The 21058-nt window shown below is 34.1% G+C and overlaps 1 pseudogene; it reads right to left on the reverse strand.

Annotated features, from left to right (window-relative positions):
* Window positions 1-689: 689 nt before the first annotated feature.
* LOC107849744 lies at window positions 690-1733 on the reverse strand (annotated as a pseudogene).
* Between the last annotated feature and the right edge of the window lie 19325 nt (window positions 1734-21058).

A 21058-nucleotide genomic window follows, 5' to 3' on the forward strand; every position in this document is an offset into this window, starting at 1 on the left:
CATATATTGTCAAAGTTAAACAAACTATGGTTACCGATTACCATACCGCAAAATACCGAAACCAAACGTCAAAATATCGAACCATACCGAATTAATATGGTATGGTAATTGTATAATGTTTTTAAAAATTAAATACTAAAATTACCGTACTGAAGTTTCAAATACCGTACCATACTATTCCATGCCCACCCCTAATTGACAAAGTATAGAGAAAGAGACAATTTCAAGATGAACTACGACAAACCTAAAACCTACCCTCACAAAGACTCCTATAGTGCATTAATTTTATACGCTATAGGGGTGCCTCTAAACAAGTGATATACAAGTGATATAGCGGACTGATTTAGTACGCTATATTTACTTTGGTTCAATTTAGTTTTGTATATCATTTTGATCACTTTTTAACTGTTAACTGTCATTTAGGTTCCGGGCTCCATTAATACACAAATAATTCGCTTCTATGCCAATGCTTTTTCTTGTCTTTTGTTTCTGAAACTTTTTTGTCTTTGTTTCTTATTGAAGGGTATATTCTCCTCCAAGAAAAATACTTTGGTCCTTCGTTTGCAAACTGCAATGCAACATTTTGTGAATTACTTGTCCTTGCATAGTGGCAAACTTCATTATTTTCGACCTAACTCAATTAGAGGGATAGAAAGAATATTATCCATTTAATAAATCAAAAGCCAGTATATGAAAATGTGGTTTTTCATTAAGCACGAACAGAAAAGTGCACTTTACACGCCAGGCACACACAATCCAAATGGCCTTCTGGCCCCACTTCTAAGCAAGTGGAACAAATTGTTGTTTGATTTCCACTTCAACCAAACAAGCCCTTGCCGTCGAATTCTTAGCTCGTATCTTAGTTGACCAATAGTTGCTCGCCAACTGGAAATTGTTCCATTTGGCAACCAAGTTGCACATTTGGTCGGCTCTGGACTTCTAATTCGGCTTGCTTAGACGCTGCAGCTTTTCTCCTTCTCTTTGTCGAGCCACTTTCCGAAGCCGACGATACCGAAGAGCTAGCCGGTTCAGGTAATCGTCTCATAACCGTCACTCTAACTAGTTCCGGCTCATTTAACCCGACTCTATGCGGGAAATTCAATAGAGCCTTGGAGCCGCGCATCTTATAAGACGCTTGGTCATAAGCGAGCGTGGCTTCTTTGGCCGACTCATAAGTTCCAAGCCAGACTCGTGCACCGTTTTTAGCAGGATCTCTTATCTCCGCCGCAAATTTACCTCACGGCCTTCGTCTCACACCCCTATAATGCCTTCCCTTTGGCTGCACGACTGTTGGAGCTGCCTTAATCTCCACCAGTGGAGCCACCAACTCGGGAACAATAGAAGGAACAGAACTCATAGCTGGCTCAATCTCCTCCTTCGTCTCGGCTTTAACTTTCGCGAACATTAAATTTGACGGCGCCCACCCTATACTTAAGGCATCTTGTAGAAGCCCGTAAATTACCATATCTTCGGAATCGTTAACTTTTAACGGCAATTCACCCTATAATTCAGTCAAACATGGCATGAGACTACTGAAACTTGAACTCCAACAATACATAGTGAATTCTGGGGGAAGCTAGTTGAAGGTAAGTTGGTAGAAATTAGTAACTGATACATTATGATATTTGAAGGTTTTGTACGAAAGGTAAAGAGAGAAAGATTTTGAATTCTTGAAGAGCAAAGGGATTTGGGGTATATATAGTGAAATATAGGAGCAAGAAGGTACATGTACCACAAAAAAGGGGTCCATAAATGTTTTCAATATCTAGAATTATTTAATGAATTGTATATTCATAATTTCATGCTGGCAAAATGAACTTTTGAATTCCTATGCTACGTCGGTTTTATAAGTTGGACACTTCTACTTAGATGTTTATTATCTAAACCCCTGAACCAACTAAAAATCAACTTTTTAAACCCTTTGTCGGTCTACTCAGCTGTTCGTGTTGCACAATCGCAGCCACATCATTAATTATGTGTAAAATAATTTTCACGTGTGAAATGACTTGTGTAGAGTATAAATACTAAATTTTGACCTAAAATTTAGGTCATTTGAACCCTTCTTCTTCGCCCTTTCTCTCTCTCATCCGAAACTCAAAATTACCATCATTTTAGGTTAACTTAGGCCAATAGTTGTTGAAGGTTCTTGCAATCCTTGTAAGTATTTAATATTTCGGTGTAGTTGCAGTATGTGGTAGTTCATTTTGAAGCTTCTAGTCGATTTAATGGGGGTCCATTCTACTGATTTTACGATTTTTGAGATTAAGAACTTTTTTCTTCAAATTTTTGTTTGATTTTGCTCTGTTTCATTTGTAGTGTTGTTGTAGGTAGTATTTTTTAGTGATAATATGCCTTCAATGGCATATATCGGGTTTTGATTAGAATATAAGTTTTTGCCTTTTTTGTAAAATGAAAAATTGGGTCCACAAAATTTGGGGCTTTTGGTTTGTTTGTTGTGTAATGCTCGTATTATGGCTATATATTGTAGTTTTATGCCTTCAATAGCATTTTTTGTTATTTCAATTAAATTTTAGGGGTTTTTTTATAAATTCAGAATTGGGTCCGAAAATTTTGGGGCTTTTGATTTTTTTGTTGTTTAATGCTCCTATTAAACGTGTGTATAGTAGTTTTGTACCTTCAATGGCATGTTTTGTTATTTCAATTACACTTAAGGGTTTTTCTGGTAAAATCAGAATTGATTTTTTTATTCCTTTATTTTTTTTTTTTAAATTTTAGGGCTTTGTGAATAATTGCCTAATGTATATGTTATCTTGTCATTGTACATGTTTTCTAAATAAATGGACATGATTGTAACACTTCAATTCACGTATAAGGATGTCTTTTTGTCAGACCCTGATTTAAGGTATGCAAATGGAGTTTGTATTCCTGATAAAATTAGAGTAGATGTTGATAAGCTTCATGTTATGTTGTTTCACAACTTAGAAGCAGATTTTGATGTGGAAAAAATTAAAATCTTTTGGTGTAGAGTAAACAAAAAGGGATATTATTACGAGTTAAAAAATGATGTTGATGATTTAAGCCTTATAAGTAGTTTAAAAAATGTTGATTTAGTTGATATATATGTGGTTCACCAAATTAGTGAACCTATAGTTGTTAATGATGATGTGGCAGCCACTCTACAATTATTACTACTTAGTAATGGTGATGTGGCATCCCCTTTTGAACCTAATAGGGCTGATGTGTCTTCATATCATCTATTGGATATAAATGAAGATGAATATATAAATGAAAATCAGTCTCCTAGGGTAGAAAAAGGAAAATCTAAGGTTTCTTGTGAAGACTTAGGTGATTCTGAATTAATAATTTCTCCACATATCATCTCCAAACATCTGATTTTGAATTAGATTTTGATTTTATTGATTCTGATGGTGATTCACTTTATGATGTTGATGAAAACATTGAAGAGTTGAGTGATTTTGATAAAGAGTTGCTTCAAGCTAGAAAGGCTAACATTGATAAACAAGTAAAAGAAAAGGCTAATGGGGTAAATCTAGATGAGATACCATCTGGACCAGTAGGTATAGATACTGGTTTTGAGGATATTTGTATGAACAAAGGGGGTTAGATATAAAGGTAAACTGGGTGGGGATGACCCTTATTTTGATAGTTTAGATCCGGGTAGTGACATTAGTTATGAAGAGGAAGGAGATCCTGTTAATGATGATGAAGTGGTAGATCCACTACCTAGAACTTCTTCTAGCAAGATCTACTTTGATAAAATTGCAAAGAAGCTATGTTTTCAGTTGTATATGGTTTTTTTGAATGCTATTAAGTTTAGAGAGGTACTGCAGAGTTACTCTATTAAAAAAGGTGTGAACCTTAAGTTGAAATCTAATGAGAAGGAAAGGGTAAGGGCTAAGTGTAAGCATAAGGGTTGTCCTTGGGTTATTCTTAGAAGTATGATAACACAAGATTTTTTACTGTGAAAACTTACTTCTCTGTACACATGTGTTCTAAAAGGACAAGAAATAAGATGTGCAACCCTTTGTGGATTAGTAAGCATTACAAGGATAGGATTATGAGTGATCCATCAATAAAATTGCATTAGATTCAAGCACTTTTAAGAAAGGACTATGGGCTGTATGTCAGTAAAACAGCCTGTAGAAAGGCAAAAATCAGAATATTGAATAAAAATTTTGGTGATTTTGTTGAAGAGTTTTCTAGTTTGTATGACTATGCTGAAAGATGAGGACCACCAATCTTGGTACCATTGTATCTATTAGGACATCCAAGAATGTAATTTCAGGAAAAGAGGTGTTTATGGGCATTTACATTTGTTTGGGGCCTTAAAAAGTGGATAGAAAGAGGGTTGCAAAAAAAATTGATTTAGATGGTACCTTTTTCAAGGGTGTATGTAAAAATATCTTATTGTCTTGCATTTCCAAAGATGGAAATAATCAAATGTACCCTTTAGCATGGGCTGTGGTTGATAAAGAAATCAAGGACACATGGTTTTGATTTCTTAGGTGCATCAGCCATGATTTGGAACTTGAAGAAAATGAGGGTGAAGGCTTGACAGTAATGTCTGATATGCAGAAGGTATGACTGTTCATATGTTCATATTTTTCAGTTATTTATTTTTTAGTTTGCCACAGTGATGTCTTTAATGTTTAACTACTGTTTTACATGTTTTGATAGGGTCTTCATTTGGCACTTACTAATCTACTGCCAAATGCTGAGCATAGATGGTGCGCTAAACATATATGGGCCAACTGAAAGTAGGTTTGGAGTGGTGAGGAAAGGAGAAAAAAATTCTGGCAGGTTGCAAGGGCCCCATTTGAAGTGTACTTGCAAAAGAAACTTAATGAAATGAGTGAGTTGGGTGATGGAATTATGGAAGATTTGCTCAAGTACAATAAAGAGGCATGATGTAGGGCCTTTTTAAGGAACACAATAGGTGTGATGTGGTTGAGAACAAGATATGTAAGACTTTCAATAGTTGGATTTTAGCTGCTAGGTTCAACACAATTATCACTATATTGGAGGAAATAAGATGCAAAGTCATGGAAAGAATGAATCAAATGAGAGATTTTCCTGAAAAATAGATCACTGATGTATCACCAATGACTATGGAAGTTCTTACAAAGAATGGTGAATATATAGCCAAGTGTGAGGTGAGGTTTAATGGTGATATGGTTTGAGATTGGTGATCCACCTTATACACATGTTGTTAATGTGAAGAGGAAACAATGTAGTTGTAGGTCATGGCAACTAAAGGAAATTCCTTGTGCACATGCAATTGCTGCAATGCATTATAAGGGATGGAATGTGGAGTCATTTTTTGATCACTGGTATCAAAGGGAAACATACCTGAAGGCATATGATAAGTAGATTCAACCAATGAAAAATATTAACATGTGGCCAAGAAGTACAAGACCACCAATTAAGCCACCTGAGATTACTCCCATGCCAGGAAGGCCAGGTAAAAATAAAAAGAAAGCTAAGGATGAAGATGTTAAGAAGAAGTTTGGAAAGGCTACAAGAAAGGGAAGAAAAATGACATATTCTGTGTGCAAGTGTATTGGACACAACAAAAAAGGATGTCCAACTTTGGTAAGTTAAATCTTTTCTTATTGATGAATTTTACTCTATTTGAATGTGTTTTTGACCTTTTCATATTTATTTGTAGAAAAAGATTTCAGTAGTAGCTGTGGCAGTCAACCAAGTGTGCAACCCGGCACTAGTACTGCAGCTGCTGCTGAGAGAGATGCAAATGCTTCAACAGCTGAAGAGATGACTGTAAATGCTAAATCAAGTAATAGAAGGCTTGCAGGAAGGCCTTCAAATGCTCACAGTTCACCAAGATGTTCAGAAAGTCATGCAAATGCTTATAGGTTACCAACAGCTGCAGAAAGACCTACAAATACTGCATCAATTGGTGGTGTGAGGCCTGTAGCTGCTGTGATGCCCACTAGCACTTCAGCAGTGGGTGCTACTGTTACATAATCTACAACTTAGCAGTCTACTAGTGGTGTTGGTGTCCAAAAGAGGAAGACTAGTACAACTTTGAGAGGTGGTGCAAATCTGGCATATAAAAGACCAAGGCAAAAGAATGCAAAAGAAGAAGGTTTTGGTGTGGTATTTGGACCAAGTGGAAGTGTGGTAGGGAGGGTTAGTTTTATATAATGTACTTTACATTTAACTGGTTTTAATTAGTGCATGAATAATGAATTTTTTTATTTTTACAGCCTGGAAATACTGATAGAGTATTACATAGTCTAACACTTATTTGTTCAATTCCAACCAATATTGACTTGGGTTTCAAACCAAATGGACTAAGGTGGAAAGGTGGAGCTATAGTAACTCAAAGACAGCTACAACAACAGAGTAACAAAAGATCAAAGGCAAAATTATCTCCAACTACTCAAGCCACATCAAGCACTCAAGCCAGCAAGAATCAGTCCATAACAAACACTCAAGGAACACATTAGTGTAATTCTCTTTCTGTATTAATCCCAAAGTGTTGTTAAGACGATTTTTTAATACTTCTGGTTCATTTCTCATTTCAAATATTGTTAAGACAAACATTTTGATGTCAACTCTTGTTAAGATATTATATATTGTAGATTTCTATGTTGGCAATGATGTTTGTCTTTAAATTTTAATTTCATTTCATTCTACATACCTACTACATAGATCAAGCTATCTTAAATAATACAACAGATAGAAACCAGATGACAACAATAATGATAACAGTGATATCAATACTAATGCTTGGTCGTTCATGTCTTCCGTGCCTTCCATATCTTTCTAGTTCTTTTTGTCTTTGTTGCCTTCGATGTCTATCTTTATATTACTCATTTTCATCAGCCAATCGAAAGAATCCATAACTAGTACCAACCTGATATTTTTGACAGTCCCAAAACATTCTTTCTAGATTGGTTGGTGTTCTTGACATCTTAAGTTCGCATAAAGTCCACAATAACAAATTTGAACTGTCATGGTGTTGCAAAAAATTACATAAAAAATTAACTTTCCAATATTACAAGCATAACAGTAAAAAAAAAAATTAAAGAACAAGAACTCGGAGAGAGAAAAATAGAGAAGAAGGGATGAAAAAAAGCTCAAATTGCTCCAACAATGGTGTTCGAAGCAAATAAGGAAGAAAGAGCATTTATAATGGGTGTTGGAACCCTTTTTGACCGTTGGGGCCCTTTATTTTATGGCTGATGTGCGGCTGGAGACTAAAACACACGCTCCTATATGGTCCCAGCCACATAGGATGCCACATCAAAAATTCTGTTTAAAAAGTTATTTTTAGTGGGTTCAGGGGTTCAGATGACAAACATGTAAGTATGAGTGTCCAAATTACAAAACCGACATAGTACAGGGGTCCAGAAGATTATTTTGCCATTCATGCTTCTTTGAAGTTTCTCACTAGACAAGTGGACTTGTTTTTCTTATAACGTGCCCAAAAAACATGAAACGACTTCTGTTCATTAACTAGTTTACACACTCAATTTTTCATTACTTATTTTTGTTGATTTGTGATACCCGTTGCACTTTATTTGGATGATGGTACGGTGTGATATGGTTTATAAGATTATCATGTTTGTTTTAATTATTTTGTAAAATGTATGTTGTTTGATTTTATAATTTGATAATCATGAAATCTCTCATTGTAACCATAGATTTGATGGTATATCATTGTGTTATTATTTTTTTAAAATTATATTCTTAATTAATATTATATAATTTTATTTATATTAATCAACTCTAACATCTGACTTCTACCCAGCCTACCTTCGAAAAAAAATTACTTTCTTCGTCCTATTTTATGTGTCACAGTTTAATCGAACATGTAGTTTAAGAAATAAGGAAAGACTTGATGAAGATTATTAAATTATCATTTATAGAAAAATATGCTACTCTTATCTTCAATTAAGTGAGACCATATAAGTTGGACCAACAAAGGTAAAAGTAAATTATGTTTTTAAATAGTTACAAAATAAAAAAAGATAACATTTTATAGGGGGCGGACAAAAAAATTATGACGACACATAAAATGAGACGGAGGAAGTATGTTATTTTATTTTTAAAATTTCTTTCTTAGAAAATTTCAAAAAATATGTTTTTATTTGACCCCCTACCCTGGCCCCACCCCCTACATACATAAAATAAGATGGGGGAAGTATGTTATTTTATTTTTAAAATTTCTTTTTTAGAAAATTTCAAACAATATTTTTTATTCGGCCCCCTTTCCTGACCCCACCCCTACCAAAACCCCACCCTAAAACTTTTTTAATTTTATTTTTAAGATAGTTTCAAAACATTTTACTTACCCCGACCCCACCACCTATTAGTCCCCCCCCTCCCACACACACAAAAAATAGTTAATAAAAAAATTCTTACCCCACATCCTATCCCTACCCCTACCTCCTACTCCACTACTACCCCCTCCCCCCCACCCCCGTCTTTTATCTTATTTATTTTTCATTATTTTATGTTAAATATATACAAATTCTTTTAGAAAATATTTTCCTACTTGCTCAACGAACATTAGAAAATTAGTAAGAAATAATTTATTTTTCTAGAAAATATTTTTGTAATATTTTTCTTCCATACCGAATACACTCATAGCATACACAAAAAATACATTCAAATTTTCTATTTGTTATTCGTGGTCATGGATCAAAACATAAAAAAAAAATTTATTACTATAAAAAAATTCATTACACTTACTTTGATCTACTCTTTTATTGGCTTTGCTAGAATTTACATAAACTTAACAACTTAATATATGTACATATAGGGCTGATAATTTCAGGCCATATTTAAAAAAAAAGTCCATTTAATTCATATATAATAAGTTGGATCACTCATATTTTAAATGGGTATATAAGGTTAGCATATTTTAAAAGCTCATAAACTAGATGGGTAAAATATGAATTCATGTAGAGACCCAATCAAGATTTAATCTAAAGAATATTAACATACTGATATTAGAAAATTATTTTGAGGTGCATGGTAGGGGTGGGGTATTGGGGAGGGTATTGAAAAGGGATGCATGGGGGGTAAGAAGGAAGGGAAGGGGTAAGAAATTTTTGTTTAAGAAAACTATTTCCTTGTGTTTTTTGGGAGAAGGGATAAGAGGGGTTTTTCGGTAGGGGGATGTGGGGCATGCTGGGTGGGGTTTACGAAATCTCCTTTTTAAAAAAATTATTTTGGGGGTACAGGTGAGGTTGGGAGTTGGGGAGGGTGTTGTAGGGGGTGTTCATAGTTGGGGGTAAGATTTTTTTATAAAAAGAAAATTATCTTTCAAAGAGAGGGAGGAAAGAGGAGGGGGGGTTATTTCTTTATTTTTTTTTTTTAGAGAAAGGATGGGGTGGGAGACGGAGGGGGTTCGTGGTATATGATTTTGTGGGGCAGTGTGCGGGGATTAGGGTAGGTACAAATTTTTTTTTAAAACAAACAATTTTTGAAAAAAAAAATTCTTGGGGGTGAGGGGTGGGGGAGGGGTAGAGGGTGGGTGGAAAAAATCAAGTTGAAATGTATATTGAAATTCTAAAGCTTTTTTTGGCTATTGTAGTTAAGGTGAGTTGTTATTATTTTTATCCAATTCATATTGACCAAATTCAGGAAATTACATAGAATGACCATAAAGGTGGATGACTTTGAATTTTTGACTTCCATAAGAAAAGTCTTTAAAAACTAGTCTTCCTTTTTTTTATTTTTTTTTATGTATAGTACAAATATATTTTTGCCCTCTTGCTACACCTCAAATATTTTTGAACTTTTCATTCTCATTTGTTTCTCAACCTCTATTTTAATTTTTTACCTTAACTTTTATGTTTTTCTTATTTACTTCATTTTTCTCAACTTTTATTTTCTTTTACTTTTTTTTCTCAAATATTATTTATTTCTTCATTTTTTTTAATTCATTGATCTCAATCTTTATTTTTTTTTGTTTTCTTAATCAATTCTTATTTTTCCTTTTTTCTTTTTATCAATTTTTTTTTCTTCTCATGTTTGTTTTTCTCAATCTTCTTTTTCCTTTTTTTTTTTTTTTTTTCTTCTCTTTTTTTTTTACCTTTTTTTTTTTCTTTTCTTTTTTTTTTCTCAATCTTTTTTTTTAATTTCTCTATTTTGTTTGTTCTCTTTTTTGTTTTTTCAGAACTTCTATTATATTTTGCTAATAAATAAAAAATTGAATAATCCGCAAAGAGATTCTTTTTGACATCAAAGAAAATTTAAGGGCATAACTTGTTGTTAGGAAGTCCTTTGAGATAAGTCTCGCCTTTAAGACAAAAATTATAGGATAACTCACAAATCAAGACACAATATGATAATGTCAAATTTTGATGGTGGATCATAACTTGTTGTTTGAAAATCCTTGAGTCAAGTCTTGCTTCTAAGGCAAGAGTTATAGAATATCTCATAAATGAAGAAATAGTCTGGTAGTGTCAACACCTGTCCATTGGGCGTAACTTGTTCTTTTGAAAGGTTCTTGGGATAATTCTTATCTTAGAGGCAAGACTAATAGAACATCACATAAATCAAGACACAATATGATAGAGTCAACTCCTGTCCACAGGGCGTAATTAAATTGTCGGCTAAGTCTTGCCACTAAGGCAAGAGTTATAGAATATCTCATAAATCAAGACATGATGTGGTTGTGTCAACTTTTACCCATTGGGGTGTAACATGATGTCTGAAAGTCCTTGGACTAATTCGTGCCTCTAAGGCAAGAGTTATAGAATATCTCATAAATTAAGAGATAATGTGATAATGTCAACTCTTACCCAAGGGGCATAACTTGTTGTTTGAAAGTCCTTGATTTATAAAACATCTCATAAATCAAGACACAATGTGATAGTAAAAAATCTTTACCATAGATCGTAACTTGTTGTTTAAAAGTCCTTGTACTAAGTCTTGCCTCTAAGATAAGAGTTATAGAACATCTAAAAAATTAAAACGTAATGTGATAGTGTTAATTCTTACCCATGGGGCGTAACTTGTTGTTTGAAAGTCTTTGGGTTAATTCTTGTCTCTAAGGCAAGAGTTATAAAATATCTCATAAACCAAAACACAATGTGGTAATGTCAACTCTTACCCATAGGGCACAACTTGTTGCTTAAAAAGCCTTTGGTGTAAGTCTTGCCTCTAAGAGAAGGGTTATAAAGCATTTCATAAATCAATTCATGATGTGGTGGTGTAAAATCTTGCCCATGGGGCATAACCTATTGTTTGTTGGTCCTTGAGCTGAGTCATACCTTTAAGACAAGAGTTATATAGCATTTTATAAGTAAAAAACACAATGTATATAACATCTCGAATCTGGTACCTGAAATGCTACACGATGCTCATGACCCCAAAGGACCATAAGCTAATCTATGACTAATATCTGTACCTATATACTGCCTAATATACTGTATAATTGTGAAAATATGAACTGAAAGGCCATAAGGTTCAAAAACGTAACATAAGATCTGATAAAATATAACATCTGGGTGGGGTATGAAATATCTAAAACAAAACTATTTAAACATACTGTAGTCTAAAAAGCCTCTAAAACATGACTGTCTGAATAAGGAGTTGATGGGACATGTCCCTAACTAACTTTAACTAATAAATTAATTAATGAGATAATAAAGGAATGATCATGTCCTCGAAGGATGAGGACTTACTGCTAACTCTGACTGCTGAGACTGGAATGGTACTGATGCTCTGGAGCTCGTGTCTCTGAACCTATGGTATAAAACACCATAGCACAAATGCTTCAATATGATTGAATGTACTGGTATGTAAGTGAGGTAGGCTGAATGCAAAGGGTTCACATTCATGAACTATACTAACTGGCTGCATAACATGAACATGAGAATGCATGTATGAATACATAATAACTATAATTGAGTTCGTGAAAACATGATTACTGAGTCTGAGTACTGTTAACATGAGATACTGATAACTATATAATTGAAATATCTGATACTGAATGACTGTATTGGACAGTCTAGTTTCTGATGGAACTAGCTGAGTTTCGTACTATTCTGAGTTGACTGTATCTGACAGTCCTAAATTCTGTAGAACTATCTGAGTTCTATTACTAAAACTGAATGACTGTATCTGACAGTCCTGATTCTATAACTGAAATTATGGGAAGTAGTCATCTAACCGATATGCCCCTAATATGTCATTATGGCTGAGTTGGGGTCCAATCTGTAACCCCAATTAGAAGGGTGTCAATACCGCCACTTGTAAGGATAATCTATGAGTAACCCTCATATAACAGGTAGCTCTAATGAGAACGGTGGGAACCCTCATATAGCAGGCTATGATGTCTCAATCTATGCTGGCTATATAGTTCTGGAATGCAAGAATTTTTTCTAAGAATTACACTGATACGGGTATCATGGGTTCGAGACCAATTACTAGGAGCCAAGCTGGGGAACTACAAAGGCTTCAAGATACATTTATGAAAATGGATGTATTGGAGCCATCCAAAGGAGTATATGCATTGACATGTAAGGAATTTTCTTTGGTGTTACAGAACATACCAAAGCTATCCACTTTTACATCCCAAACCCACCCCTTTCATTATAGGTAGAAGAGTCCTTTCCTCATGAATTTTGTACTAGACTATTTATAGGATACTTTTAGTCTGTCTCCTTAGTTAGCTTATTTTGAAAATCAATATTGTAACATTGAAACACCATCATCTCAAGAGAGAGTAGACCACCACTTTGACATCACAAGAAATGGTTTCTTCTTGTGTTGTGTGTATCGGCTAGAAACGTGAGTGCTTGAGTGAACTGAGATCCTCTTGTGTTTGCGTAAGAACTTGGTTCTTGTTAATCTGTTTTTAGAGGTTTTAGAGTTTGATACACTCTTTAGTTGCTACATTACAAGTTTTCTTTGTGTCAAGTTATCTATCTTCTTTATTTTTCAAGTTTGTGTTTGTTGTTTCCGTTTGGTGTCTTGTATGCGTGGGCTATTTTTGCGAGATTGAAAACTATTTTGTGCTCATTTAGATACCGTTTGGTATCATTTGGTGTAAGAGCCATCATTGATTTCGTTCCCATGAGATCAATCTTGGGCTTGTTCACTTGAAAAATAAAAAAAAAGGTGTTGAAAAAGCTGAAAAACTCAAAAATAGTAAAGCTGTCCCATTTTTTTGGTTCTTGGCCGAAATTTATGTGTTTTGTGTGTTATAGTGTTAGATCTTTGTTTCCTAACACTATAAGAGGTGTCGAAAATGGAAAATTTCACAAAAAAAGAGTTGTTCCCATTTTTGTACCTTGGCAGAGAAATTGTGTCTTGTTTGTATGTCTTGGCCGAGATTTGATGCATAGATTTAGGTGTTATTTTGATTGTCTTAGTAGTTTCGTGTGTTATATTGTTGTTTTCCTAGCACACTTGAGTCTAAGGTCCAAGATTTGAGCCTTTGTTTAGTGTTGTTGAAGGGTTGGACAGCTTGAATATTATTGTTGTTCATAAGTGTTCTTATTATTGTTCATAATGTTCTTGAGGTGAATGTTCAACAAAAGGTGTGTGATTTGAAAAGGGGAAGAGAGAGGTTAAGTCTTGTGTTTGTCTTGAAAATAGTTTCAAGACAACACCCAAAGAAGCAAATCAACAAAAGACCTCCCAAAAGCTCCCTTACTAAAAGAGTGCCAAAATCTTTTTCAAGAAGAACCAAAAGAGGAAAGGGACAAAGCCAAAGCAAAAAAGGTGTTTTTCCATTTTGGTGCAAGTTGGTGAAAATTTTATTGATACCTTTTTGGCTTTACAAAAAAGAGTCCAAGGCCTTGTCTTTCATTCCAAAAACCGAAAAAGCCTCACCAAACAAACAAAATTGAATCATTCAAGTTGGACAACATCAAACATCAACAAAACAACAAAACCAAATGGCCAAAATAAAAATTGTGGGCCACATCAACAACAAAACTCAAGTCATAGGACCTTCCAAGTTTCTTTCCTTGTCTCTATTAGTTTTCTTTCTATTGAATCCTACACTAGTTTACAACTAAGTAACAACCTACCAAGTTGTGAACTAGTTTTTGAGTACGTCTTCATGTCAACGTTCTTTGTGGTGCTTTGTTCGTTTACAATTCATAGTTGTTCTTGATTCAAGTGCGTATGAAACTTTCTTGAGTCTTCAAAATTGAAATCCATTCTAACTCAAGAGTAGTCTTATCCCTAAGCACTCAAGGATTGATAGTCGGCTTCTAACACTTGAAGAACCAAGTGAGGAAGACGAGTGTGAAGAATGTGTGAGCATGTTTTGAACTAACATTTGCTTGTTTTGTAGGTACAATTGTAAATAGAAACCAAAAATTCCAATGCTCCAACCGTGGACAATAATATTATGAATGCCCTCTTAGCTAGTCTTGAAACTTTGTCTCGAGGCGTGGCTACGATGAAGGCAAATATTGAGAAGTTGAGCTTGGATGTGGCCTCAACGAGTTAGAGGTTAGATAGGGTGGAAATCCAAAGGAGTTCTCGACCTCATACCTCTTAAAACACCTCATGTACTATTACTCTCGAGACCTTGCACCAAAGATTGTATCCACCAAGAGCTACAAACTAAGTCAATCTTTACTCCCCAAGCTGAGAATAAGATGGACCTATCCGTTCCTCACTCCACCAAGTCCCACAAGACAGACTTGGAACTCATATTCCATCCCTAAACCCAAATTCTCCGCTCCAAAATCCTCAAATTCAAAGACTCTGCACTCCACTAAATCCAATGTCTCCTTCCCAAGCTACACTAACCCAAAAATACCCCATCCAAGTAGAAAAAGAGAGAGAGTTAGGATCCAAGGATAATGAGGTGAAGGCTCAAGATGGAGAGAAAATTAGTGGTGAAATATAAGAAGAATGTGAAGAAAAAAAGGCAAGGAAAAGGAAAACTGCGGGTAGTGAAGTAGGAAAGAGAAAGAAAAATATGCTTGTGGGGTTTTCCCACAAAGGATCTTTGATACTCACTAACCCATATGCTAGCACTTTGCCTAGAATTAATCCTTTTTATGTACAGTTTCAAGTTCATATGCTATCAAAGAAGGATCAAAAAGGGGTTCCACACGATAACATGGGAAATGTGCTAGTGACACCCTTGGCCGAGAGCTCCAAACAAGTGGACTGTCGTGGCATACACCGAGGTATAATTGTTACACTCTATACTTTCTTAGGCTTGAAATATTGTGATAAGGATATTAGTATCCAATGTGAAGTGGCTTCGGGTTTACATAGCGTAGAAAAGCATGAATCCTTCCTTGGTAGTCCTCTTGTTTCATATGTTGGTCAATTTTCTCTTAAGGATAGTTCACTACTTGATCATGTGAGTGGTGTGATTCAAAATCCTCAAGTTAGTGTTCATTCTTATAATATTGACCATAATATTGGACCTATTCCTTTGAGTTTGTGTGGTGCAAATCGTGCTACTAGTTTTGCTCAAGGTAATCATATGTTTGGAAAACTTTTGAATAAAGGTGTGCTTGCTCTTAAGAGAAGACTTCTAGGCCACAAATCCTTAGTCTTGGATGATAGCCTAGTAAAAGGATTGGTTAATCTCAGCTTATTCCCTTGGTTACACCATTCCTTTGATCTCAGAACACTAGTGGGTTGGAAAAGGAGTTGCCTCGGCTTATGCTTATCTTTCCTTGATGATTATCTTATCCCTATCCTTTGTAATTTTAAAACTACGTGTTTTATGGTAAAAATAAAGGATTTCTGGTTGAATTTTAAAAGTGTACTCCCTCGGCAAGATGTCTTCACACTTGATTCCTTTCTATACTACCTCTTTACTTATGATGATAACCATGTTAATGTCGAATTTGTATTGTGTAGTGGTAGGAAGTTTGGTGGCTGGTTTTCTTCTTTGCATGATGGTGATATGTGGTTTAGGTGGATCTTAAGATCAATAGTGGCACTATATTTGATGTGGTCCTCTGTAGAGGTAATGAAACAAATGTATCTTATGGTTCCTAAGATAAATGTAGTCTTACCTTTTGGGTATAGTAAAACCATTAAATCCATGATATTTGGCAAAGCCATTTCCTTTGTTCCATTCATGCTAAGCTTTTCATGTCACACACAAAGGTCCCGTGGGTATATTCCGAATTTGAACAACCTTGGCTTAATGACATATGTGATAGTTTCAGATTGTACTCCTCTTTCCTTGATGTTTATCTTATCCATATGCTTTGTAATATTTGTGGTACATGTTTCATGATCATAACAAAGGATTGTTGGTTGTATTCCAAAAGTGTACCCCCTTGGCATGTCTATATAATTTGTGGTACTAATGCTAACCCTCCTATCATGAGAATTGTGTGTTTGTTTTCCCTCTCTTTGGTTTTGCAAGGTACAAATTTGAGGACAAATTCCTTTCAAGATGGAGAGGATGATACGGGTATCATGGGCTCGAGACTAATCACTAGGAGCCAAGCTTGGGAATTACAAAGGCTTCAAGATACATTTATGAAAATGGACGTATTGGAGCCGCCCAAAGGAGTATATGCATTGACATATGAGGAATTTTCTTAGGTGTTACAAAACACACCAAAGCTGTCCACTTTTGCATCCCAAACCCACCCCTTTCATTAAGGGTAGAAGGGTCCTTTCCTCATGACTTTTGTAATAGACTATTTATAGGATCCTTTTAGTCTTGCTCTCCTTAGTTAGCTTATTTTGAAAATAAATATTGTAACATTTAAACACCATCCTCTCAAGAGAGTGTAGACCACCACTTTGACATCACAAGAAATGGTTTCTTCTTGTGTTGTGTGTATCAGCTAGAAATGTGAGTGCTTGAGTGAACCGAGTTCCTCTTGTGTTTGCATAAGAACTTGGTGCTTGTTAATGTTTTTTTAGAGGTTTTAGAGTTTGATACACTCTTTAGTTGATACATTAAAAGTTCTCTTTGTGTCAAGTTATCTATCTTCTTTATCTTTCAAGTTTGTGTTTGTTGTTTCCGTTTTGTGTCTTGTATGTGTGGGCTGTTTTTGCGAGATTACGGACTATTTTGTGCTCATTTAGATACCGTTTGGTATCATACACCCTCATATAACTGGTGATTTCCCATCCTCGGGTTCCCTCGGTGATAATTTCTACTCCCATCTGAATAAACACTGAACATGATTAACTGAACTGACTGAAGTGAGTTAACTGAGTTTCATTAACTGATGGAATATTACTAAGATCTGATAACTAACTGAGATGTACTGAGTTTTCCTGAGTCATGAGTTTGACTGAATTCTACTGAACATGGCTTGACTGAGAGTATCTTAAAAACATGACATTGGCTTTAGGCATACAACTAAATTGTCGAGTACAAGTACTCCCAGGACTCGATGGAAGAAAACTGACAAAGCATGACTTCTTGACCAACATCAACAATCCATAATATAATAAGTGGAGATATTTCATAGGTATTTGATTATCATAGCTTTGTACGTGAATAAGATAGCATGTATACATAGCATAATTTCATAAAGCTAACTCATGAGCAATCCAACAATAATTTCAATACGTAAGAATAACATGGAAGTCGTTTTGAACATAAAGTTAAAGCATAAATTGTCATTTGGATCACAATTTAGCTATAGTGCATAATTTCTATAATTCTAGGCATTTTATCAAACACCTTGCATGCACCCTTAGGGCATAGGCATAGTCATCAAATTGACACATTATAACTAACTCAATTAATGGATTTCACACACTTGCTAATTGAGTTTTTACAAAAAGGACATAAATACTCCAAGTTGGAAATCATATAACAAGATAAACATGATTACAACCAACCTATAACATAAATATCACGATTTACAATTTGAAATAGGGTTCTTGAGCTTTATGGATGAAAGAGGTCCATAAATCAATACTATGCATACCTTAGTTCTTGATTCTATGAAGATTGACGGAGAGACTCTTGAATTTGAGTATTGAATTGAATCCCCAATTGAAACTGTAGCTTGTTCTTGAGAGAAATAATATATTTTGGATTCCAAATAGCTGAATCTCGTGTTAAAGAGCTTAAATAGGGGTGAGAAATTGACCCTTTTAACCCTGAACGCATCTTTTAAATTGGTGAAAATTTCCCGAACTGGACCCCTGGCTCAACACGGAGCTATTGCACCGTGTCACTGGAATTTGATGACTGGGAAATTGGGGAATGGCCCGACGCGGAGCCATTGCATTGTCACATTATTTGCAACCTGGAAGTTTGGCGCGATGCGGAGAAATCACACTGAGATACTGAAAAAAGGACAATTGCCATTTTTGCTTGTGGCGCGGCGCACCACTGACTAATATAGCGCTGTTTTACAACGGGAACTTGAAATAGTCATAACTTCTTAACCAGTTATCGTATTTGAGCGAATCTTATATCAATGGAAAGCTTATTGAATTTCCCACATGACAAAAAGTGAAAATATTAAAAATTTTCCATGGAATAAACATCATTCAATTTATAAGCTAATTCTTGACATTCTTGGGATAAAATTAGTTAGGAAACTTCGAGGTATTAAAATGTATTAGTTTGACTCTTGCCCAATGTACGTAACTTGTTTGAAAAATTTTGGGATAAGTCATACCCCTAAGGCAAAAGTTGTAGAACATCTCATAAATGAAGACATAATGTGGTAGTGTCAACTCTTACCACTGAGGCATAATTTGTTGTTTGAAAGTTCTTGAACTAAGTTTTGCCTCTAAGGCAAGAGTTATAGAACATCTCATAAATGAAAAATAACGTGATAGTATCAACTCTTACCTGTGGGGTATAGTTTATTATTTGAAAGTCTTTGAGCTAAGTCTATGTCTTGCCTCTAAGGCAAGAGTTGTATAACAACTCATAAATGAAGACATAACTAGGTAGTGCCAACTCTTGCTCGTGGGGCATAATTTATTATTTGAAAGTCCTTGAGCTAAGTCTTGCTTCTAAAGCAAGAGTTGTAGAACATCTCATAAATGAAAATATAACGTCGTTGGGTCAACTCTTGCCCATGGGATTTTTTGAAAGTCCTTGAGCTATGTCTTGCCTCTAAGATAAGAGTTATAGAACATTTCATAAATCAAAATACAATGTGATTGTGTCAACTTTTGCTCATGAAATGTAACTTCTTGTTTGGAAGTGATAAGTCTTGCCTCTACAATGTGGTAGCGTCAACTCCTGCTTATACGACATAACTTGATTAGAAGAACTCGAAGAAAAGAAAAAAAATAAAAATTTTAAAAAAAGAAAATAAAGAAAAATATTTTAAAAAATAAAAATTAAAGAAAATAAAAAAATATAGAAGCTGAGGGAAGAAAAGGAAAAAATAAAGATTGAGAAAAAACAAAAAAAAAGAGAAATAAAAAATAAGGATTGAGAAAAATTTAAAAAGAAAAAATAAAAATTAAAAAAATAAATAGAAGTTGAGAGAAGAACAAGAAAAAAAAGTAAGAGTTGAAAAAGAAAATAAAAGAAAAATCAAAGTAAATTTAAAAAAAGAGATTTTTTATAAAAAATAGAAGTTAAGGGGAGAAAAACAAAAAAAATAAGGATTGAAAAAACTAATGAGAGTGAGATAGAGTGAGAGAGAGAGAGAGAGAAAGAGAGAGAAAAGAAAAGCTAAACATTAGAGTAAAATAAAAAAGAGAAAAAAAATAAAAGTTGAAAGATAAATAAGTATGGAGTTGTTTAGAAATATTTGAGATATTGAGGGGCAAATAGGTAATTGTTCTATATAAAAAACGAAGAGAAGCTAGTTTTGTAAGACTATTCTTATGAGGGACAAAAAAATAAAGCCACCAATTATAAGGATTATTTATTTAGTTTACTTGACCAAATTCATATTTACCCATATAATATAGTCAACTTATACCCCTCTTAACTAACTTCTTAGTCTAAGTTTTAATAATTATATTTTATAGATTTCAATTAGCGATTAAATGTATTTAGGACTGTGATATACAAATATTAACTAACAAATTTTTTTACTATTTCATTTATGTTTATAAAATAAAAAAATTGGGAATGATTCACTTTCTTTATTCTCTTTAACATATCTTTTCCAATAATATTGTTTCATCTTTTATATGGATTGTTATAATTTATGTTTTAATTTTTGAAATACAAAAATAAAATTCAAACTAAAATTCATCTGATTTCTTCGTATGAGTTAAGAATTTAAAATAGAGAAAAGACATATATACACCATTAAAGTTGTTTCAAAATTTCAAAAAGATAGTTAAAGTTTGAGGACGTTCTATTACCCCACGAAAATAGTTCCAACCACAATAAATATACCATTTTGACCTATTTTTAGAGCAATTGCAATGTCACAGATGAAGGGGAGCGTGAATGAGTTAAAATTCACCCCCAAGCCAATATACAATTGTCATGTGACATTACCATCTTGTCTTCTCCAAATAACTTATCTTCTCCAAACAAAAAACGAGAGGAATTTACAAAGTTCTTTTCTATCAATGTAAAAAATAAAAAATTGGTGCCTATGCTCCATCCATTCACTTTAATCAAAACCCTTTTCATGACAACAAATTTCTTACGCTTCGATTTCATATTTCATCTTTCATCAAATATAAAATTTGATTCTTTTTTTTTAATTCTGTAATAATGTTCATTGGAGACGACATTAATAGATTTGAAAATATCAACCTATCTTCTAACTTGACTTCAACACGATCAACGTCTGCTACACCACTATCATTGCCTCCGTAGACGATGACATCGACGGATCGGAAGAAAAAGGTAGTTTAACACTAATGTAGATTCAAAGTGATACTATTTCTAAATATAAATATCATTACAATGATGATGGAAAATAAAAAATAAAGAAAAGAAATTGACCATCAACAACGACAATGGAAGAAACTCTTGCAGTGAAATTCGACATGGTTGCCAAGGGATAACTCTTTATAATTTGTTAACAATTGTATTAAAATGCTAATTTTGATTTCCTTAACGGTGAAATTTTTTGGAGAAAGAAAAGAGGGGATAGGAGAATTTCAACTGCATAAAAGAATAGAGATGGGAGAGTGAAATGAGTTAAAATGTTAATAGGTCATAGTTTTATTTGACCATATATTAAAA

The sequence above is a fragment of the Capsicum annuum genome, chromosome 3 (assembly GCF_002878395.1).
Source record: "Capsicum annuum cultivar UCD-10X-F1 chromosome 3, UCD10Xv1.1, whole genome shotgun sequence".
Lineage (NCBI taxonomy): Eukaryota > Viridiplantae > Streptophyta > Magnoliopsida > Solanales > Solanaceae > Capsicum > Capsicum annuum.